The sequence below is a fragment of the Lissotriton helveticus genome, chromosome 4_1 (genome assembly GCF_964261635.1).
Source record: "Lissotriton helveticus chromosome 4_1, aLisHel1.1, whole genome shotgun sequence".
Lineage (NCBI taxonomy): Eukaryota > Metazoa > Chordata > Amphibia > Caudata > Salamandridae > Lissotriton > Lissotriton helveticus.
In genome coordinates this window covers 1094627079-1094651775 of record NC_136063.1, presented here as the reverse complement: position 1 = coordinate 1094651775, position 24697 = coordinate 1094627079, and positions in this window count along the sequence as shown.

Here is a 24697-nt window from a genome sequence, read left to right as displayed (position 1 = left end):
ATTTCGCATACACTTGAAAGCGGTGACACATATATGCGACTCCAAGAGAAAATGCTTTTTGCCCGCTCGTGAACAACCGAGGAAAGCAGATACAATAGACGATTAAACAAAGTTATGAAGATATAAGGTAAGCCCAGCCAAGGGACACAAACGTGACTGAATGCATAGTAAGAAAATCATGGGCCAACAGCTAAACCGGCTCTGATATTTTCTTTCAGAAACGCGAGCTAATCACCCATCGGAGATTGCACTCTGAAACAAAAGGAAAACGGCCGGGGCGGGAGTCTGTCGCGCTGAGGTACGCATTAAAAAATAGAAAGTATTATTCAAACTTACTTGTGCAATATGATACTAAATTGATCAAATCCGTCTTTTGTAGCACCTAGCACTGAATATCGGACAAACCAAAAATCGAAAGCGGCTGCTCTGAGAAAATACATAGCATTCAGGTATGCCTAGACTTTCATTCACTAAATAAAACAGTAGCAGGCTACACGTACAACTGAGTGAAATGAATAATATGAGTACATCTTCCACAGAATCCTGTATAAACATTTTCCGGCACAAACAGTGATGGAAAACGCGCGGATTCTCACTGCCGCCAAAAAAGGTAGGAGAGAATAAATTACTGAAAATCCTAAACCAAATCCATTGAGGACGTAATTACTGACGATCTGTGGTAGACTGTTTAAGAGCAAAAAACCGAAACAAGTTAAAAGAAACAAAAAGCTACCTAGATCGTGAAAAAGTGGGATCCCTGGTCACCGTAGCATGTAATCGACCTCAGCAGCATGAAATCTTGAAGTGCACGTTTGTGAATGTTCGGCCAAATGGTGGGGCCCACGAAGGACTGCTGTCCCTTGATAGAAGCCCTTTGAAATGCACGCATAGGTGATCTGCTGGTTGTGTCCCCGGGGCGCTTGGAAGGCAGAGTCGGGTCATCCAAAGCCAATACCAGCGTGCTCCGGGAGAGAAGGTGGATGGGTGAGAACATGAAATGGGGAGGGGTTGCGAGAAGGGCTAAGGAATGAGCAGATGGTCCTGTTTATGACCAGCGCCGTGCTTCAAGAGCCTGGGGGAGGGGGGGGGGGAGGAGAGCGAGTGGGAGGGAAAGCTTATGGGGTGTGAGTGAGGCCAAGCGCGCGCCTGGTTTTCAATACTATTTACTGTTCTGGCCGCCTTCGGTAACACTTATTTTCAATGTGCTTTGAAGCTGTTTCTACGTTGCAAAAGCGCTATACAATTTAATCTCCAATTACGTTTAAGTGTAATAGATGTTTTACATACAGGCAGCAGTACACAACATTAAAACATTGTAAAATACGCCATTGCAAGTAAAAACAATGGTAAAGAAAAATAGAAAAATGGGAAGCCTTGCTTCAAAAAGAGGCATACCTTATCCTCAAATTTAATAGCGTCATGACAAGATTGAACAACATGACCGAACTGTCAAAAGCGTAAAAACCACATTTCCCATAATGCACCATATAGGGTCACCGATAACCAAATGCTGTTGCCAACCATTATTGGCTGAGATGCCTAAACTACATTTCCCATACACTTGAAAGCGGTGACACATATATGCGACTCCAAGAGAAAATGCTTTTTGCCCGCTCGTGAACAACCGAGGAAAGCAGATACAATAGACGATTAAACAAAGTTAGGAAGATATAAGGTAAGCCCAGCCAAGGGACACAAACGTGACTGAATGCATAGTAAGAAAATCACGGGCCAACAGCTAAACCGGCTCTGATATTTTCTTTCAGAAACGTGAGCTAATCACCCATCGGAGATTGCACTCTGAAACAAAAGGAAAACGGCCGGGGCGGGAGTCCGTCGCGCTGAGGTACGCATTCAAAAATAGAAAGTATTATTCAAACGTACTTGTGCAATATGATACTAAATTGATCAAATCCGTCTTTTGTAGCACCTAGCACTGAATATCGGACAAACCAACAAGCTCTCGGCATTGCGTGGCGGGAGGGGGCGGGGGGAACGTCGAGGGCAGGCAGGATGACTCAGGGGAGGGGGCGGAGCGGGGCAGAGCGGCATGTGGGTGTGAAGAAGCCGGGCCTTTGAAGTGAAGCTAAGCTTCACTTCAAAGGTGTCGGAGGAATGCGGGCGGCTGTGCACGCGCTTTTAAGCTCAATGCACATGCGCATTGAGCTTAAAAGTCACGGGCACTGCAAGGAATCGCCAGGATTCCTTGCAAGTTAGATAAAGAGTCGATGAGCCCCTATAGTCTCGCTTGCTCGATGCGCATGCGCATCGACAGGCGAGACCTAAAAACGGAGGACGGATCCCGAGCAAGGGCGGCAAGTACAGGAGCCGTGACCAGCTGTGCCCGCGGGGGTTTGAGAGGGCGCACCCCCCCCGCGCGGCTGATCGTGAGTCAGAGTAGTCACAGCGTGATAAGCGCAGCAAAGAACGGCACCACAGGAGGGATGGAGTGCGGAGCGCTTGCGCTGTAATAAAACACTGGCAGCCAGACACGGATAGCCCCGGGTAGAGCCCAAGCCAAACATAATTATTTTGACAAGCGGTAGGCGGCATGCACAACTCAAGAACTCAAAGATCTCAAAGAAGGATAAGCACTACATAATGGACTTGTGAAGGGGAGATTACAGCCACTGGTGTCTTTAAACGTATTTTAGTGGCTGAGTATTCAACCCGGAATTAAGTGGAGAGGTGGAGGAAAGAGTGCGGGCGTATAGAAACGGAGGTAAGTGAAAGCGATAAATTTACCCCCTTTCTTTCTTCCTTTTTAAAGAGGGGAAGCATATAGGGAGTGGGGGTAGCTGTGTACCCACAAAGAGGCAGAAGCCAATAAGAGAAGGAAATCCCGACTGCAATTCTGCGCACGCCTGGAAGCAGAATTTAAGCGAAGGCAATGGCATTAGGGAAATCTAAACCACGTAAAGTCGTGAAAACCCAGAAAAAATCAGGGAATAAATCCGGGACGGTGGAAATGGCTGATTTATCAAAAGGCCCGGACGACGCTAATAAAGATATGGCAACACCTACAGGGAATAGAGCAACAGCCAATGAAGCTACCCCCCCCCCCGAGTTTAACCCCACAGCTTGCACCGACATCCTCTAAGCCAGCGGGCGCAAATGGGGGGTCGGCGGTATCAAAATCTATTAAGGATTTTATTGGCAATCACTTTAAAGGGAAAGAGACAGCACATAAGGAGATGAAGGGTCTAGAGACTCCGCAAACCACCGAGGATTCGGCAGCATTAAGCATGGAAGCCTTGAACCAGTCTATCTTCAATATAGCTGAGATTTCAATGGAACCTCGCTTGTCTTCCTCGCCAAGGATGTTTCAGCCGATATTCACCCAGGACATAGGAGGAGAGGTGGTGAATGAAGAAAGAATAAACTGTAGTAATTCCTTGGGCGAGGGAAACACTGTTGAGAGGGAATCCAACTCTACTGGACATGAAAGATCAGGAAATGTAAATGTTGTTGGATTTGATGAATCGGGTGTGCTTCCCAGCTCTCCGGAGATGAGAGGCTCCTCCAGCCTATCCATGCTTGAGGTTATGTTAATGCTCCAGAAAACCCTGCAGGGCATCTTAGAGGTTTCAGTCCTAAATAATGACATTCTGAAAAGACAAGGTAATCAATTTAAAGATATAATCGGGGGATTGGCACAGATTAAAAACTTGATGCCCTCACTAGTAAGAACAGTAGAAGTCCAGGAGGGAAACAAAGTGGACAGGGGGGAAACAGTGGGAAGGGCGAGTAGTCCCTTAGAGGATGTACCAACAGAATATATATCCTACTGTCCAATGATTATAAAAAGGTATGGAGAAAACAGATACAGAAAGCACAATACAACACGGCGAAGGAAAGGGAAAAAGGTTCCAGCTAATTGCCAGCCCATGAAGCAACAGAAGCAACAGGAGCATGAGGGGGGAGAAATCCTTGCACATAAGAGAATGGATAAAGTTGTACGGCAGGGAATTAAAAAGCTAAACTTCGCAGAGATAGGAGCAAGCAGCAGTAGACCGGAGGAACAACTTAGGCGGGAAACAAGAAATAGTATGGGAAAAAGTAAAATTGTAAACAGGAGGAGTTACCCAAGGGGAAGAGAGAGCGCAGTAGCAGAATGGGGGAGGGATATGTCCCCAGGTGTGGGGCCAACTAACCCAAGCCTTGGGAAGTGTGTCAGAATAAATGGTAGGGAAGATGTAAGCAGGCCTACAAGGGGAGAAATACGGGATGGAAACCCTCAACACCAGCAGCTAGAGTTGTCTGCAGACACTTGGATATTTGTAGAACCAATAGGACAGGAAAAGGGGGGGAAAAGAATTAAGAAACTAAACCCCTTGAACCGATCCCCGCTCCTCTCCTCATTTGCAAAGTGCCCCAGTCTAAGATACGTTAGTACTGTTGATTTAGAAGAAGTTGGGTTTACGGTGAATAGCAAGGGGGAGGAAATAACAAAGGTTCTACTCCACTCAGCCCTGATAAAAGATGCAATAGAAAAGGCGGAGACTGAGATGCTTTGGGAAGGAATTAGAATGTTAAAAAGGGAGGAAGGGTTGTCTGTCAATCTAGGGAAATCATTTCTTAGGAACCATGCTGCATTGGGTGAAAGATAAATAAAAATGATCAACTTGGGTAGAGGTAAGAAAGACGCCCTTGAAATCACGATAATTCCAAAAGACCAGAGGTAGGAGGTTGAAGATGTCTTAGCGGGGAATAGATATAGAGAGCTAGCAGACATGAATGGTGAGGAAGAGAGTTACATGAGTTACAGGAGTAACATTGATTAGGAAGTAGGGTCGTCGCACAGCCTATTCATTCTGTCCTGGAATGTAAACGGATATAATAGAATATTGGCAGAGGAGGACTTTAAAAACATCTTGAGGGAAAAGGATATTATATGCCTCCAGGAAACTTGGCTGTGCGACGAAACCCCGGCACCAGAAGGCTTCACCCACCATGTAAAACCAGCAAAAAAGAACATTGTAGGTAGACCCTCTGGTGGTCAGATGACGCTGGTGTCAACAAGGATCGCAAAAGATATCGAACCCCTCGAACTCAAGTGTAATTGGGCATTGGGTAGCAGAGTGCGAACCCTAAATAATATGTTAGGGGGCGAAAATCTTTGCATTATAAATGTGTATATACAGAAAGGGAAGAGAAATGAGTATAAGGTTGACCTGGAACATTTAAAAATAGATTTGGATGCCTTAGGTGATTGCTATCCAACAGATGTAATTATGATAATGGGGGATTTCAATCACAGACTAAACCCTAAAAAAACGGACTCTTGGCTGAGGGATCTGCTAGGAGTATATAAAATAGAGTTTGCACAATTCCCCGATTGTGACATCTCAACTCAAGCTGATGAGCCTGGTCAACTGTTGGGGGCCACGGGCCTAGTCTGTGTGAATGGAAGAAAAGAAGCAGACCGGCCCGCGAAGTGCACATTTAAAATAGGGCAACAAATGTGCACTATAGATTACGCATTTATACAGGCCTGGAACTTCCATTTAATCAAACAGTTTGAAATACTCAGGGTGGAGGGGAGCGACCATTATCCATTGCAGGTAGAACTCCAGGTAAATAGCTCCCCGCATAGACAAAAAGTCCTACCGGTAGAGGTGGAATACCCCAAGAGACTCACCACGCGAATCACTGAGGAATATATAAAGAAACTGAGTGACCACCAGTTAACCGTTAATTTAGATAATCAAGCACCAGAAGAGGGTATTGCCTGGTACGAGGATATATTAAGACAGCTGGTGGAATGCCTCAGGATAAAATTAAAGCACAGTAAATATAAATTAGCAATTAATGCGAAACCACATCCTAATAACAACAAGCATTGGTATGATGATGAATGCCGGAAAGTAAAGGCCAGCATTAGGAAACTGGAGAGACGCCTTAGAGGTAATCATAGTGACGAAGCGCCATTAGAACTAAGGAACCTAAAGATAAAATATAAGGCAACAATTAGAGACAAAAAAAGGATCTTTAAGGACAAGTGTTGGGGGAACCTACTCGAGGTAATTGAAGAAAAAAATGTGAAAGGCTTTTGGAAATTAATACAGGAATGTACTGGGAAAGCCCAAGGGACTCTGCAGTGTTCGGTGCCAGAGGACAAGTGGGTGACCCACCTAGAGGAAATTTACGGGAAATGGCCAGGGAGGGAGGAAACAGTAGGCAAAGTCTGGTCTGGAACAAGGGAAGAAATAAGAGAACACTTTTCCCAGTCCAAATTAGAGGTATAATAACGAGGTTAAATTTAACACGGGCAGCGGGCCCAGACAATTTACCAGCTGTCATTATAAAAACAAACATAGAATGGTGGGCGGAGTTCTTCTCTAATATGTTCCAGGTTATTTTAAATACTGGTATCTTCCCTGATAGTTGTAAAGGGGCTATCGTTAGATCCATACATAAAAAGGGCGATGTAAATTCACCTAAAAACTATCGCCTAATAAACCTCCTGGACATAGGGGAAAAGGTTTTCTCCAAAGTAATATTAGGTTTACTAAAGGACTGGGTGGAGGACAAACAGTTAGTACCCCCAGAACAGGGGGGGTTTAAAGAAGGTCATTCAACGGTTGACCACTGTCTTGCTCTTTGGTCCATTGCACGGAAGTCGATCGATCAGAGGGGTAATTTATTCTGCTGTTTCGTCGACTTCCGTGCAGCTTTCAATCTAGTAGACAGGGAGCAGCTGTGGTCAACATTGGTAGGGAATGAAATACAGGGTGACCTGTTAGCCCTAATCCAAGCACTGCATACAGAAAATTGGGCGCAGATAATTCTGGATAAGGAGGGGGGATTGACTGAGAGAATCCCAATCGGAAATGGATTAAGGCAGGGGTGTGTACTTGCCCCCCTACTGTTCTCCCTGTTTTTGGCGGACCTACCCCAAAGATTAAGAGATGTTAGAGGGGCGAACCTGAAACTGGGAGGAAACCAGATATCGTGCCTTCTTTATGCCGATGATTTAGTGATTATGGACCAAATAGAGATAGGCCTCCAGAGAAAATTAAATAGGTTCAAAGAATATTGTACAAGCAAATTAGTAGTAAACATGGAGAAGACTAAAATTGTATGTTTTGGAAGGAGGAAAACGAAGTTCTCATGGTACCTTGGTACAGTTTTGCTTGAGAGGGTAACAGATTATAGATATCTGGGAATGTGGTTCACTGGTAACCCGAAATGGAACACACACTTGCAAGCCTTAAAAATGAGGGCATCGGCTTCTGTGAAAGGCCTAAAAAGATTTAACAACACCTATGGAGAAATGTCGGATAGGCCAGTCATAAAAGCCTACCAAGCAATGGCCCCCCACAATTTCTGTATGGAGCAGAGGTCCTTTACCTAAGTGGTAAGACCATCTGGACTAAAGAGGAGGGAAACATATTAAAAAGCTTATTCCAGCTGCCTAAATCATCTATGGTACAGGCAGCGAGACTTGAGCTGGGAATCACCTCCTGGGCCATAACTGCCTGTAAGGCCCTTGTACGTCTTTGGCAGCGATTGGGAGCAGGGGATTTCCCTAAAATCTCCCAATGGGCCAAAGAGGAAATTGCCACTAGCGAGCTACCCTGGGCAAAGGAGACCAGAGCATCAATAAGCGCTGCATATGAGATGCTGGATCTGAAGGTAGGTCCGTTGCAAGATGCCATGATAATAGGTAAGAAAGAACTAAGGCTTTTAGGTACTGATATGTCCCGTAAATATGATAAGGAGTACCTTTCACAAAAAATCTCAGTGGCCCACATGATATTGGCCTGAAAGACTGACCAACATTTCCCCTATGTGGACCGGCTACCAAGCTACAGTTTAAGGCGGGAAGTCTTAAAAATACGAATCGGGATAAACCCATGTTATGCGAATAACGGGGTTCGAACCCTTTTGATAGGATGTAATGGTAAATGCACGTGCACATTAGGCACCACCTGTGATATTTTACACATTTTATTAGACTGTACGAGGTTTTTAGATTTACGTAAGGAGTTTTTATATCCAATTTTTAAAAATTATAAGATTATGAACAGGATGCAAGCCATTAACCTTCTGGTGGAAATGGGGAATTTAGATATAGCATGTGCTTTGGGGAAATATATGAATAAAGTTAAGGTGTTCCTAAAGTGCACAGAGTAGCACTAAAAATCCTCTTCTTCAGCACCACATAAAGATGGTATTATTATCGGTCTATAGTACCCGCTGCATGCTGGAGGGTTTGATGTATGTGCATGAATAATGTGTTTTTAACAGACTGGAGTGTTACGATACCCCGATTTTAAAAGGAAAGTCATTTTATATGTATTTGGAAGTGTAATATTTGTTGTGATATCGCGGTCCTATGTTCTCTTTGCTTTTATCAGGTCAAGAAGTAATTTGTACTTTTAAGGTTGTAACAAACCAAATAAAGTTTTGTTTGACTGACTGACTGACTGACTGAGGCCTTGTTTTAGTAAAAAGTATCTCCTCCTTTATTGAAATATTTTTGTATATACACATTAACAAATAAAAAAAATACATACATTTTAATTAAAAGAGTGCAAAATTCGGTTCCTCCTTGCTCACTCTTGTCTATGTCACATACATCTGTATAACAGTTTTAAGTGCAGCACATTTCATTATGATACAGGTCACACAATTATATATTGTTTCTTATTGCTTCAATTCCAGTTATTAATCATATACAGCTAGAACATATACTTGTAAACATACAACCACAGTGTGCAATATAATAAAAACAATACTATAAAAGGAATAGTTGACAACTATTTTTTTATTGTGTGTATACAAAAAAATCAATAAAGGAGGAGATACTTTTTACTAAAACAAGGCCTTTAGCCTGTATGTATTGGTTGTATGAATGGACATGTGTATGCATAAGGCAGTAAAATAAGATAGAACATCATGGTGAATCTTTTTCTTGTCATTAGGTTTTTTAACCCAGTTCCCTTTGTGCTAGAGGCGTTTCTCTCTATTTGTTTCTCGATTTCTAGAACACACATTGTTCCACGCACCTGGTTTAACACATAGAAGATTGCAGGGAAACTAAACATGTGTTCCAGATATGAATATTAAGCAGAGAAAGAACATCTCAGAGTTAGGTAGCCATAAAAGTTGCTCAAAACAGAAACATTGCCATGTATAAACAATGTGCATTTGTATATATATTTATATGGGGAACATATCATTTCTGAAGAAGCATGTAAGGAGGAAGACAACCAGTTTTAGGGAGGAAACAGTGAGGGCTTCCAACATGCTTGCTCAAAGAGGCAGGTTTGGAAGATATCTAGGTGCCTTCCATGGCATCTTACCTGCAACGTTGGTGATGCTGGCAGACCCACCCAGGTGTTAAATCTCCACAGTGACTCCACCAGCCTACTTTCGGATCGAGACATTTACGCACACTAGATTTTACTCCGCCCAAGATAAAGACAACTGTTTTCTGAAGCCATGATGTCAACATACACTAGAATATGAGGTGGGCAAGTACCCTCAAGAAACTACCACATTCTCAGGAGGAAAAAGTCAAAAGATGTAAAAACACTCATTGATGGATGGAAAACTGGAAAGAAAACACGACACAGGAACCAAGAAGTGGAATTCTTCTAGAATGAAGAGTCTGGATCAGTAAGTGGATGGAGCACGGAAAAAATGAAGGAACACAGCTTTTTTGAACAGCACACACCAACGAGACTAAAGCCTTGACATAGCAATAAAGCAAGAAAAAGAAATTCATTCAAACCACCCAATGCAGGAACCATAACGGCTCAGGAAAACCAGGATGGAAAAAAGGAAGAGATAGTCCTCATCGAAGAGGAAAAGAAAAGAGAACGAAAACCTGACCTGGGCTAGATGTGGGGGGGCTTCAAAAGGCAGCTATGAACTTTCAGGTGAGAGATGGAGGGATGAGGAACACCAACTAAGAGGCAGTGAAGGACTTCTGTTAAAGCTCATTAATGTTCATAGGGCACTCTGTGATGCTTTACACTGCAGTTGGATTCAAGGATATGAACTGGGATTGCAAAGATGTTAATTCTTTTATTGTCCTTCTGAAATGTGTTAATGTCCAAAGTAAGGGCATCTGTTTTCGTGGATTCAGCCATCACCCAGCTGTGTCAAAGCCGCGTTCTGTGTAGTGAGTGTATGTCCAACAGATGTGTTATGCCTAGGGCAGAATGCTGAAATGCTTCTCATTTTGTATTAGCAGAACATACCCTATAGGAGTAGTTATTTTCATTAGCATTTCAGGGCATACACGAAGATCAGTCACAGTGCATCACTAGTTTACTTTAAATGAATATGCATGCATCTGCCCACAGCTATAATTCTGCATTTTGGAGGTGGAGATGTGAGGTATACTTTGTACTGATAATCAATTTGTTAGTCTGTTCTTAGTTTCTATGTCCTTTAATTATCCTGAGGGTAAACTTAGCATTTTAGAGGCTAATCAATGTATGCTATAAGCAGCCCAGGTCACTACTAACAAAGGGCAATACATTGGCATGAGGTGGAAATCTTGTTCAAAACGGACAAATGTAGGTGTCACTATGCTCCGGGAGGACGATGAAGAGAGTGATTGAGGGAGAAGGGGGTGGTGTGAATGGCCTGTATGTAAACGGCTGAAGCGGCATCATACTGGAGAACATTGTTAAACTGAGTAAAGACACTGATACAAATAGTGAAAGAGAATGGGTACTCCAGCGGAGCATTGGTTCACCCACATGCAGGCTACAGTGCATAGAGAGGAAGAATGAATACATCTTTTTACATATAGAGCATGCTGTGTTTCTCATATGGATGCTCAACCAACCGCTACATGTTAAAAAGCCATACATAAGTGGTTTAAAATTTGAAACCTGTAACAGAGGACTTGACACTTATTATGTGAGAAAAAAAGTTCCACTTATTAGGTCTTGCCTTTGACAGGACATACATTGCATATGCCCCCCCTTGCCGGCGATATTTTAAACAGCAAGGGGCTTGCAGGGCGCCCCATTGCTTACCATTCTTCGGCTTCAATGTCACTCTTATTTGCTGCCTTCTAATTGGCCAGCACATGCTGGCATCCCTTCCTCTTCTTTTGGCTCGAGCATAGACCAAGTACTAATTGCTTCAGCCTGGTTGCTGTCCTTCTGCTGATCACACTGTCATTGGGGTACTAGTTTTTTTTATTTTCTCTGTTTCCTCTGTCTTCTTTGTACATGTTGCTTGTTCCCCTCCCACACCCTGTGTCCATACTGCTTCTTTCCCCTTCCACCCTCTTCCATGTTGCTTCTTTCCCTCCCAACCTCCTTGTCCACTTTAATTGCTATAAAATTGAATGCATGTCATTGTATTTTACAATATTTACATAATCAATATAAAGTTGACCTTTCCTTCCCGCCCTCCCTCTAATTGTCCATGTTAGCCGTTCCTTCCCACCATCCCTCCCTTTGCCCACCCCCACCAACCATAAGGAAAAAAAAGCATAATGACGTGAAGAGCACGCGTCCTAGAGCTTTTCCTAACTTATAGCCATATTGTACTGCAGCTCTGCTGCTCTACACATGGCTAAAATACATTGCCAAAGCAAATAGCTCTTGAAAAGGCAAGCCTTCTTGGATTTACCAATGATTGTTTGTAAAGTATTTAAAATGGGAAGATTCAATGTTTTAATCCATATCTCGAAGGTATCAGAGTAATTTGAATATAACTGAGTTAACTTGGCAAAGAGGCATCATGTTAAATCAAGAATAGGAACATGATGCAGCATTTAGGGACTATAACTGCAATTTCGGTGCATCTTAGAAAGCACATAATGTAAACCAAAAGAAGATGGCTTCACACAAATATATATCTGTCTGTTTGTCTGTCTGTCTGTCTACCTATCTATATTAACTGAAAAACCAAAGGTTAAAGTAACGCACTTAGGTGAAAATTTGAGTGATAATGTAACGTTTTAAACAAAAAAAAACTGAAGTTCCCCGGTTATAGTTATCGCTCGTAACTATAACTCGTGCCCTAAAGTAACTATAACTCATGCCCCTCATGTTCAGTGTTGTCATGACTGATGTAATTTCAGATGTTGCTGTGTTGTCATCAGTGGTGTCATAAACTTGAGGTAATTAGCAGTGCATGGCGAGGGCGCGAGTTATAGTTACTGTAGGGCACGGGTTATAGTTACTAGAGATAACTATAACTGGTGAATGTCAGTGTTTTTTCCCATTGAAAACATTTTGTCAGTAACATTTAAACCTCACTATAATGTTACTTTCAATAATACGGGATCAATCAAATTGTGATTAAAAGCTGCACTTCCGCTCACTGTTTTTGCACATTCATTCAAACTTTCTGCCGTTCCACACATATTGACCCTTAATTCATCAGCACTCTGGGACGCCAGTGCCAAGAGACCCAGCTCAGTAGTGTTGCTTCTGGAAATGCTTTAGTCAGTCATTAGTATCCCTCTGCTTCTCCTGCTTGTCTTCTTCTTGTGTCTTCTTCTTGTGTCTTTACTGGCCACTGTAAACGTTGAAATGGAAACGTTACTGAGCCGCTCAGTGTTACGCTCCAGCACCGGTGTTCGCCCGTCGACATTTCTGAGCAGCGGTAAGGGACGAAGGCTATGAGCAGCTCCAGTTATAGATAGATGGACTTACAACACTTACTTTGCTTTATTTAATGTAAACATAGGCATTAAAATGGTGTAGCCATTTGATGTTTAGATAGCGTGCCCGAATGAGAAAACCAATATTACGCCAATAGATTTAATCAGCGTCTCATTGGTTACTTATGTAGCTAGACTGAAAATAGAGGGTGGGTTAGGGGCTGCTTTCAGAGCTGAATGGGTTGCCATGAACCAACCATGAAGCCCGCTGGGCCCTGGGTGTCATTTAGGGGACACCAGGGCTCACAGCTGCGACCCCTGACTTGCCCCTTGCGACCCCTGGCACTGCCTTTGCAACCCCTGGGCTCAGATGGTGGCAACATCAATGCCTGGATTCCCAGGGGCAGCTCGTCGCAATGGACATCGGTTGGAGTTCCAGTTCCCTGGATGTCTGTCAAATCTTCTAGTATACAAATACAAAAATGGAGGACAAGTAGCTGCTGGAATATGACTATCTGGCAAAAAAGAGGAGCAAAAAATGCTCTTAAATGCATGTTGTATGCGGGCTTGCAGGTAAGAGTGTGTTTATGTGAAAATGTGTGACTGTGCATGTATGCGTAAGAATGTGTGTGTAAGATAAGGAAATGATCAAATGGGGCGGGATGTTGCTTATGTTTCCCTTTGGCATTTTGGTGGATTGAGGCCAATCTGCTAGTCGCATTCTAGTTGAAAAAATGGTGGCTGGTCAGTACATTTTGACATGGCTGGTTTCCAGTCCAGCAGTGGACTTAATGAACCCAAAGCTATATATTTTAAAGGAAGCAATTAAAATGTGTACCTCACACTAGGGAATAGGACAAAAGTAACCGCTCGTTTGTGTCTGATTTTAAAGATTTAACAGAACGAGCATATTAATGTGGATAGGAGGTATTTATTTGACGGAAAACGAAATGTTCTTATTTTTCTTTGAAAACTTGCTGCCTACATCCGAAAGCCTTAGTCATAAATGTTAGTAGTGTGCCAAAGCAGCCGCCCCCCTCAGCCGCGCGGCTCGGAGAGGTCTGTGCGCAGAGCTGCTCTACACATCACCAGCTTCTCCCAGTGCTCCAGCAAGAGTCCAAGACACTCTTACTTGTGGCCGAAGAGAGTTCTTTCTTGCTTTCTCCTCATAGCAATTATCGCAAAAGTACAAATTATTTATCACATACTCAATGAAAATTTTACTTTTCAATAAATAGTTAATGCGCTCTTCCTTTGATCTTTCTACTGTTCAATGAATGCCTGCTTGAGACGACTTCATCAAGATGGCGGGCCCTTTTCAGTCCTGCTTCCAACACAGCACTGCAGTCACTGTGCAGGTGTGTGTGGTGTCTGTGCTTGTTTGCGCATGAAGGCTATTTTCCCAGAGTGTAGAGGAATTCTGCGGGCATTTTGACAGAAAAACTGAGTGGCATTTGTGTTTGGCTTGCTTTGCAGTGCACAAAGGTTAAATGCATACATTTCACCCCTTGGAGGAAGATCAATGAATCCCTTGTTTAATGTTTATAACTGGTGAAATAAGACCCCGTTTTTGTCCCTAAGTGCACTATATATCGTTCAAAGGAAGATCTTTAAAATGTATATACCTTATTCAAGGATTTATCTATTTATAAATCTGAACCTATTGTTCATTGTGTGGTCTTTTGCTTCATGGCACAACCTCAACATCATCTCCTACGCCGACGACACCCAGCTAATCCTTTCCCTCACCAAAGACCCCAACACCGCCAAAAACAACCTTCACGAAGGTATGAAAGAAGTAGCCGAATGGATGAAACAGAGCCGCTTAAAACTCAACTCAGACAAAACGGAGGTGCTCATCCTAGGATCCTCCCCCTCCACTTGGGACGACTCCTGGTGGCCTTCCGCTTTGGGATCTGCGCCCACACCCACAGACCATGCACGTAACCTTGGCTTCATTCTAGACTCCTCCCTCTCAATGTCCAGACAAGTCAACGCCGTATCGTCCTCCTGCTTCAACGTCCTTCGCATTCTCAAAAAGATCTTCCGCTGGATCCCCCTCGAAACAAGAAAGACTGTCACCCATGTACTGGTCACGAGTCGTCTGGACTATGGCAACACACTCTACGCCGGAATTACAACAAAATTGCAGAAAAAGCTCCAGCGCATCCAAAACGCATCAGCGAGACTCATATTAGACATCCCGCGCCAAGAGCACATCACCGGTCACTTAAAAAACCTCCACTGGCTTCCCGTCAACAAAAGAATTACTTTCCGCCTTCTTACCCACGCACACAAGGCCCTTTATAATCTAGGACCCGAATGCCTCAACACCCGACTGTCCTTCTACTATCCCACCCGCCAACTAAGATCATCCAATCAAGCCCTCGCCGCAGTCCCGCGCATCCGAAAAACCACCATGGGTGGCAGATCCTTCTCCTTCCTGGCTGCCAAGACCTGGAACTCACTCCCCACCCACCTCCGCCTTACTCAGAATCACATCTCCTTCAGAAAAGAACTGAAAACATGGCTATTCGATAAAAAGTAAACCCCTCCCTCCAGCGCCTTGAGACCCTCTGGGTGAGTAGTGCGCTTTATAAATGCATGAACTTGAACTTGAACTATGGCTCAGTTTACCAAAACACAGTAGCTATACATAGATTAAGCATTATTTGCTTCTATCATTTTATAGTGTCGTGTTTGTCCTAATATTTATTATTACATCATATTGCAATGCTTTAGCCTATTGGCTCCTGGACCTGGCAAAAACTAGCTGCCTATTCATCCTGATTTTTAATTTAATTCTTCCTGATTATTTTATTTAAATCAGTTCCTCCTGATTCCTAGTTTAATTTAGTTAAATCGGCACCCCGTCGTTTTTTCCTGCCGCTGCTGCCCCTGTGGCCCCTCCCCTGACACAGCCCCGCCTCCCTACCTCCAGTCAGCCGACACACCGCTGGTGCGCCGAAGGCGCGCCTAAGGCAAGTCCGTCTGCACCCGACCTGACCGCGACCAGCCCCAGGAACCCTGGTTCCACGACTTACCACCACTACGACTCCGCTACCCTTCTTGCTCTCAGAACCAGAGACTGCCAACAGGCCTCGCTGAACTTGATCTATGGCCAGTTCTCCTGCCTCCACTGCCGCCAGACCTTTACCACCACCCAGACCTACGACACCGCCAACACCTGCGCCAGCAACACCCTAATATGCATTGTCCTCAACGTGCACTCCGTACACAAACACGCCATAGAAATCTGGAACCTACTCGACTCTCTCTCGACCAACATCGCCTTCTTCACGGAGACCTGGACCAACGCAGCCTCCGCCCCCGACATCAACACAGCGATCCCGGACTGATACAAGATACAGAGGAAGGACTGCCCCAACCACTCGGTAAGGGGCCTCGCCATCGCACACAAGAGCACCCTCCGCCTCACCACCTCCAACAAAATCTTCCACCCTGCCGAACACCTGTACTTCCAGATCCAGACCAGCCCAAACACCACCCTCCAAGGAACCCTCGTTCACAGACCCCCCCGGCTCCCGAACAGTCGTTGCCACCACCATCACAGACTTCATCGCACCCCACCGCATCAATGAACTACATACTCATTGGAGACCTCAACTTCCACCTCAACAACCTCAGCGACCCCAACTCCACCATCCTCCGGGACAACCTCGCCAACATCAGACTCAATTAACTCATCACCACACATACACACAGAGCGTGACACACCCTTGATCCCATCTTTGCTGCAGGTAACGACGTTCACTTCAGCCACACAATGCAACCACCATGGACCGACTACCACTGCATTTACTTCACCGTCGACAAACCCAAGGCACCAAAACCACACCCCCGCTCACCACGAAGGAACTGGAGGAAGGTCTCCGACAAGTAACTCAACTCCACCCTCACCCGAGACAACCCAACCTGGGCACCCGACAAGAACATCGCAGCCAGAGTACTCCACACTTGAATCTCCAACTGGGCAAATGAGCTCACCCGCGAGGCAACCCCGGCAAATAGCGCCCCAGGAAAGCCGCCTGGCTCACCACTGATCTCCAAGAAGCCAGATGCACCTGCAGACGCCTGGAGAAGAACTGAAGGAACACCAAGACAACCGATAACTACTCCACCTACAAGGATGCCAAAATGGACTACCACAACCAAATCAGAACAACCAAAATGAACTTCATCCACAACAAAATCCTCGCCAACTCCACCAACTCCAAGGAACTCTTCAGTGTCATTCAGGAATTCACCAACCCACGCAGCGCAGCCAAAGACACCACCCCGTCCCAAGACCTTTGCGACAAGCCTGGAACCTACTTCCACCTCAAGATCAGAGCACTCTACGACATCTTCGTCGACCAACCACAAGATGCCACAGCCGCCCCCCGCTCCCCAGACACACCAGCTAGCCCACCATCTCCAACTGGACACCAATCACATCCAAGGACACCGTTCCGACCATGAAAGGTATCCACTCAGGGGCCCCTACTGACCCCTGCCCCCCTGCACATCTACCACAGGGCCGCGGACACCATCACACCTGAACTACAACGGACCATCAACACCACCTTCACAACAGGCACTTTTCCAGACGACTGGAAGTGCGCAGAAGTCAGGCCCCTGCTCAAGAAGCCCAAGGCCCAACCACCGACCTCAAGGACTACCGACCTATCTCGCTCCTCCCCTTCGTAGCCAAGGTGGCAGAGAAAGCATTCAATAGGGAACTGACACGATCCATCAAAGAGAACAGCATCCTCGACCCGTCCCAACTCCAAATCCGTATTCCGAAACAACCATAGCACTGAGACTGCCCTACTCGACACCACAGATGACATCCACACCCTCCTGGACAAAAACCACTCCGCGGCCCTTATCCTTCTCGACTTGTCTGCAGCCTTTAACACCGTATCTCACCACACACTAGTCGACAGACTACACGAAGCCGGCATACAAGGAATTGCCCTGGACTGGATCCGATCTTTCCTCACCGGAAGAAGACAAAGGATCCAACTACCACCCTTCCTCTCCGCCCCCACGGAAATCACCTGCGGAGTCCCACAGGGGTCATCACTGAGCCCGGCCCTCTTCAACATCTACATGGCCCCCCTCACAGCCATTGTCCGACAACACGGCCTCAATATCGTATCCTACGCTGACAACACCCATCTCATCCTCTCCCTCACCAGAGACCCCTCCACCGCAAAACTCCACTTCCAGAGAGGAATGCAAGACGTTGCAGTCTGGTTGACCAACAGCTGCCTAAAACTCAATGCCAAAAAGACAAAAGTCCTCGTCATTGGAACCACCCCTTCAGCATGGGACAAAACCTGGTGGCCCACCGCCCTCGGAAGCCCACCTACCCCCTCAGACTACGCCAAAAACCTCACCATCGTACTCAACTCATCACTCGCCATGAACCGACAGGTCAGCGCCGTCACCTCCAGCTGCTTCAACACCCTCAGCATCCTTCGAAAGACCTTCAAATGGATCCCCCCGGAGTCAAGGAACACAGTCACCCACACACTCATCTCCAGCAAACTGGAATATGGAAACGCTCTCTACGCCGGCATCAACAAGTCCCTACTCCGCAAACTACACACAATACAGAACACCGCAGCCAGACTTGTCCTCGGCATCCCCCGGCACAAACACATCAGCCAACACCTGTGGAGACTCCACTGGCTCCCCAAGGAGAAGAGAGTTACCTTCAAAATCCTAAAACGGACCCAAATACCTCAACGACAGAATAAACTTCCACATACCCAAAACAGACCTCTGATCTGCCAACCTTGCTCTAGCTGAAACCCCGCGCATCCACAGAGCCAGAGCAGGCAGACAATCTTTCCCTCACATTGCAGCCAAAACCTGGAATGAGACCCACCCCTTCCCTGACATCCTCGGGAAGACTCTCAAGACCTGGCTCTTCGGCTGAACAGATCTAGGTTCCCCCTCCCCCCAGCGCCTTGAGACCCTCATGGGTGAGTAGCGTGCTTACAATTCCCTGATTTGATTGATTGAATGCACGTTGGTCGCCTCCTGTGTTACTAAAACCAAAATGTTTTCTCTCCTAGCAGCCAAGCCATAATGTTGTTCGCTCACTTGTTATTAACAATCTGTACAGGAAATAGCTACGGTACTGGTAATCAGTTGTCAAGTATGTGTTTGTCGTCTGCCTCACTCATTTAAATATCTTGAAAGAAACTTGTGGGATTATATGGATTTTAATCCCACGTAAAAGGGCCATATAGGTGCACATGAAAGGCAACAATGAGGATATATTTCATTTTAAAATTGTCAATATGAATTATATATATTCAGTATGAACTATAAATCTAATTACATTTTTTACCGTTACTTTCATTTTCCAAGAACACTCACAAATATTTAGCTGCCACATTTCGCAACAAAGTCACTAAAACAAGCATGTGCTTCCTTCTCACTATTTGTATTTTGTTTTTTAACAGTAATGAAGCAAAAAGTTAAAAATGTATGAACCCCTTCCATGCTGGGCCGATTCCGCCGCTGTGCGGTAAACAAAAGAACAGGGCGGGGCCGTGACGAACCCCAGCCGTCATCAGCACACGAGCTCCATGGAGCGTGACGGCTGGGGTTCGTCATCAGCATGGAAGGGGTTAAAGAGTCCTGCAGTAGAAAAGCATATGCTGCTTCGAGGCCAACAGTTGAGATTTCAACTGGCAGTCAAAGTGCATTAAAAGAAGTATGGGAACAAGGATGCAGAGTGCAAGGGGCAGGGTGAGTGAGTATTGGGGCCCGGCCAAAAGCATGGCAAAAAACCGAAATACTGTATAACTATTTGTATGATCTTTCACATTCAGGTGATTACTCATAAAATAACGCACACTTTGAATTAAAAATAAATGCAAGTTAAGCAAATCAGTGGGAAAAAAACTAATGTGAATCATCCATTGGTTAAAGTAATGACTGCAGGTGTGTTTAAGTGTAACCAGAGAGCCACAGAATTAAATCCGTGTTGATGTAGTGGGGAATGGCGACTTATGTATTTTCAGCGTTGAGGACTCAGTCAGTGAATAAGAGTACTGTGAATACGTAAGTTATTTTTTTTAATTTGCATTACTCAAAGTATAAGATAGGCTGCTACCAAATGCACAAAAAGAGTTAGGTTCAAGATGAAATAAATTGCTTCCAAAATAGAGATTTTAGTAATGCAGACTGTACCTAGTGCAAACATTTTTTATAACTGCCTATTAAAAGCGCATACTCCTCAGCTGAACTGATAGCACACACCCTTGCAATACTTCTGATAAAGAGTAAACTTTTGTGATCACCAGCTTCAAAGCGTATATTTGCAGATTAACCCATTGCACACATTTCTTTTAGGCAGCTGGCACCCTGTCAATAAGGCTAATTTTTAGTGCAGCAGTCTGTCCCTGACGTGGCTTCATGGCACATTAGACTCCTTTCTTGCCACGTCAGATGAGGCAACTCGGCTGCGGCGGTGGCTCTTCAGCAATGACAGAGGAGTGTTGCCCCCCCCCCCCCTGGAAAAAGCCCCCAAACAAAAATTAAATGATAATAAAACCACGTTATTATCATTTTATTTTTCACTGTATGGCAGCCAACGCGATCATAGAGCGGGGCGTCCCAGGTTAGCAGAGCAGGGACTGGGACTTGGAGGAGGAGTGGTAGGTGCACTTAAGTGTGCATGCCAGTTTGGCCAGCAGTCTTAGGCTGGTCAAACTGACATGCGCGCTTAGGTTTCTCCATTTGGGCTGTGGGGAGAAAAGGCCCAGGCACCCTGTCCCTGACCGAGCGTCAAAGCGGCCAACCCTCACACTGCTCTCATGCTTAGTATACATAGCATGAGAGCAGCGCCGGGATAGGGTGGGGACTCTGGGAGCCTGTGCCGATAGCAGAGGAGCACCGAGATAAGTGGCAGCATTAGGTAAGTCTATTTTTACATTTCATATTACCCCTGCGCCTTCTCCCTCGCAACCCCCTCTAACCCCCGCACCCCCTGCCTCACCACTTATTACTGGTATCAGCCTCACTGCTCAGCTGTCAGAATTACCCGCCCCACGACAGTTATCTTTCAACAAAAAGTAGGGGAAATGTTTCCATTAAATTTAAAAAAAAGGATGGGCATGTTGTGTCCATTCACCCGGCCCACTTCAACCTCTAGTTTCAAAACTGAGAGCTTCAAAATAGCATGTAACCATTTTCTCCACCTGTACATCAGTCCGTCCAAATCTTTAGGTCTTCGTAACAGATAGCTGTATGTGTCTGTTGGAGACCTATTGATTCCAATACATTACATATACTTAGAGCTGCCTTTAGGTCAGTTTCATACTGATGAATAGATAGATTTGCTGTTTCTCTGTGGTTGTGGTATTGCACATGACATTCACATCAAAGGGGAAGTCTTGGCATTTAACACAAGAAAGGTGGTCCAAGAGTAGCCTCTAGAGTTACGGATTAATAAATCTGTAAGTCATGGAATCAAGCTCAAGATTTATCATTAAAAAGGACCAATTTGTTGGAAATGGTAAATGTGAATGTTGAATTCTATTACTTTTATTGCCCTTTGAAGAGTTTGTTTACCTTTTTAAAGTTTTATCCTTAAATCCCATTGCATAATACTTAAATATTATTATAAATAAATAATTTAGCAAAAGTATTCATTTTATTGGTTTTAATTGGTTTGAATATTACATTATAAATATTGGAACTGTGCTGCTTCTAAAGTGGTGGAAATTATCAAATGTATCTGTATATTCATTAATGGAGTGTTTTAATGTCTGCATTAATTGTCCACTTTCCTGGCACACAAATGGACATATTGTACACCTTGGCCCGTATTATGCACATGGTGCATTTTCATTGTTTGCGCTGGGCACACCTTTTATGGTTAATGTGCTGCCTGAGGGCAGCCACTAACTCGCTTTGCCCCAGGGCAGATCCTTCCTGTGAAAAACGGAGCGGCTGCTTTGAAGTCGGTCCATGTTTCATAGTAGAGACGGCAAGCTGCTTGCACTTTGAAGGGAGATTAGAGATCCCCTTGCAGGCGGATGCAGTCAGTGACTGCACCCGCCTGCAAGGGGATGTCTTGGGGGGGTCTATGGGACCCCCGTTCCTCCCTCCAGAGGCCTGCCATCAGGGGGTGCACTGTTAGTGTGCCACGGCACAGGCGCAGAGGCGAAGGGTTTCCCTCATTTGCATGGAGTCACGCCACCATGTAAATGAGGGGACGCCTTCTGAAGATAGCTCTGGCACGTTATGTGCGCCAGTGCTATCGGTATCACAGGACGGGATGCACAAGCGTCTGCGGCCCCTTCTCTACTACCAATGTGCCTCGGGGGCCTTTAAAGTGGGCACAAATGCCCATTGTGCCCCTGGGGCACTAGTATAATATGTCCCCTGCTGTGATACTCAACGTAGTTTATGAACAGTGACCCTAGACTTCCAAACTATATTACAGAATCCCTTAAGACAGGATGCCTCACTTTTTGTTTTGCACTCAGGGCTGCATCAGTCATTGCACAAGAATCTGTCAGCACCGCAAGTAATTGTTCTGATCGTTGAAATTAACATCAACTAAGAAATGATGTTGCTTCCTAAATTAAAAATATGTATGTAAATTATTGTTCCTGTTGTAGATTGCTAGAAGCACATTGAATAACTTGCTGCAAATGAACGTTGCCGAAACATACCTATGAGGATAGCATCAGGCAGGCAAAGGGTTTGTTGTTTACCTTTACACCCAGAGAAACGTTCTCTCTTCTAAAAACGTGTTTCTTTACAGTAAACATACATGACACACAAAGCTCTTATGACATCGAACAGCACAGAACGGCCTGGATAGAGCTCATAATAATTCTGGATTTTTCTTGTTGCTTTGTACGTTTTTTAGTGTTGGGTTCCCCTCTGACCTGCTTTAATTTGTCACATGCTACACCATTTGGCGTTGAGTGTGTCACGTGGGGCAGAGGAGAGGAGTCTCCGAGCCAAGCTGAATAGGGTAGGATGTCTTTGGGTCAGTAGTGAAGGGTGTTTTTTATCTTCTCCCCTAGGGTTATGCTTGGCGCCACAGGAAGCTGAAAAGATTGAGTAATGAGGCCAGAATTGTCTTGCCATGTTCCTCCCTGCAGCTCCTAGTTACTGCCACGTGTCTATTTGTGATGGTACCAGACATATCGCAGAACAGCAGGTCCGACTGTAGCCCTCTGACATTTCTACCACGTCATTCGTGAATTATTTTGACAGTGACTGGCTCTGAGAGTTCCTTTTCATTTTTAATTGGGTTCAAGGGTCACTATGCATTTTGTGAATTCTTTTTTTGGTTCATACATGTCGTGTATCCTGCCAGAAGAAAAAGCTAGTGGAGAATCCATTAAAATAAAGGGCACACATTTTTTGGTCGCTACACAAGGAAGGTGTCAGCGAACATACAATGAATTGTTACATTGGAAAGTTGCACGGTAAACATTTTATTTGCACATTATTGTGCCTTTGAGCATTGTCCCCACACTAGTGTTTAACGTTTGTATTAAGGAATAATACAATCCACTTGGTTTGTTGGTTGGGATAAATACGAATCATTTAATTTTAAGCACTGGACCAAAAGTATCACACACAAGAAAATTTGTACTTGAACCAAGACACACGAATTGACTTTGATGCAAAGTCCACAGTTTAAGCCCTGCTTACGTGAAAGTGACACATTTCTTTGCAGGACCTTTTTTTCTACACAAGCAGATGTAGATGTAAAAAATATCGATGTCCGAAATATTGGTTTTTTTATATATAAAAAATGATGTTAAAACAATTATATTATACAATTATATTATAAAATTAACTTTTAAAAAATTACTTTAAAATAATATATATTAAAAAAATATAATAAACAAATGTAATTTATAAAACATTAAACATACATATATAAAATGTCATATATTAATGTATATTTACTGTAAACTTATTAATAAACAAATAACTGTAATTTATTTTAAAATATTAATATATAAAAATTAACTATAATATATATATATATATATATATATATATATATATATGTTTATATATTCATACACCTATAACATAAAATATCATATTAAAACATTATATTATAAAATAAAATACTAAAATATTTATATATTTTCAAACTAACATGTTGCACTCCATTGAGTGTAAGAGTAGGAAAATTGTTGAATAGCCAAAAAGGTAAAAATTAATATTCCCACTGCAATTACTGCAACAGTAGGGAAAGTGTTGGATAGCAGAGGGAAACAATTACCATTCTCACTCCAATTACTGCAACAGTAGGGAAAGTGTTGGATATTGGACGGGGAAAAATTACTATTCCCACTCCAATGAATGCAACAATAGGGAAAGTGTTGGATAGCGGACGGGAAAAAATTTCTATTCTCACTCCAATGAGTGCAACAGTAGGGAAAGTGCTGGATAGCGAAGGGGAATAATTTACTATTCCCATTCCAGCAAGTGCAACGGTAGGGAAAGTGTTGGATAGTGGAGGGGAATTATTTACTATTCCAACTGCAAGGAGTGCAACAGTAGGGAAAGTGTTGGATAGCGGAAGGGTAAAAATGACTATTCCCACTCCAGCAAGTGCAACAGTAGGGAAACTGTTTGATAGCGGAGGGGAATAATTTACTATTCCCACTCCAGCAAATTAATTAGCATTAATTAACACACTATTAATTAATTACAAATTATTTACCTCACACCATATTCCCCTATAAAGGACACCACCAATATCATAAAACATGACGCAATTAACATAATTAATTAAAAATTAACTACTCAATTAATAAAAATGAATAAGCAATTTATAAACAATTAATACATTAATTAACACCATAAAACATTAAATAAATATTGTATAAAAAATATGTAAAAAGTTATTACAAATATATTACTTCCAACCCTACTCCCCTATCAACCCAAAACCCACTGCTAAAAAAAGACACAATTAACACAATTAACAATACATTAATAAAAATTAATAACCAATTAATAACTAATTAATAATACATTATTTACCACAATTAACATTATAAAATATGAAATATATAAATATTAATACAACATACTAAT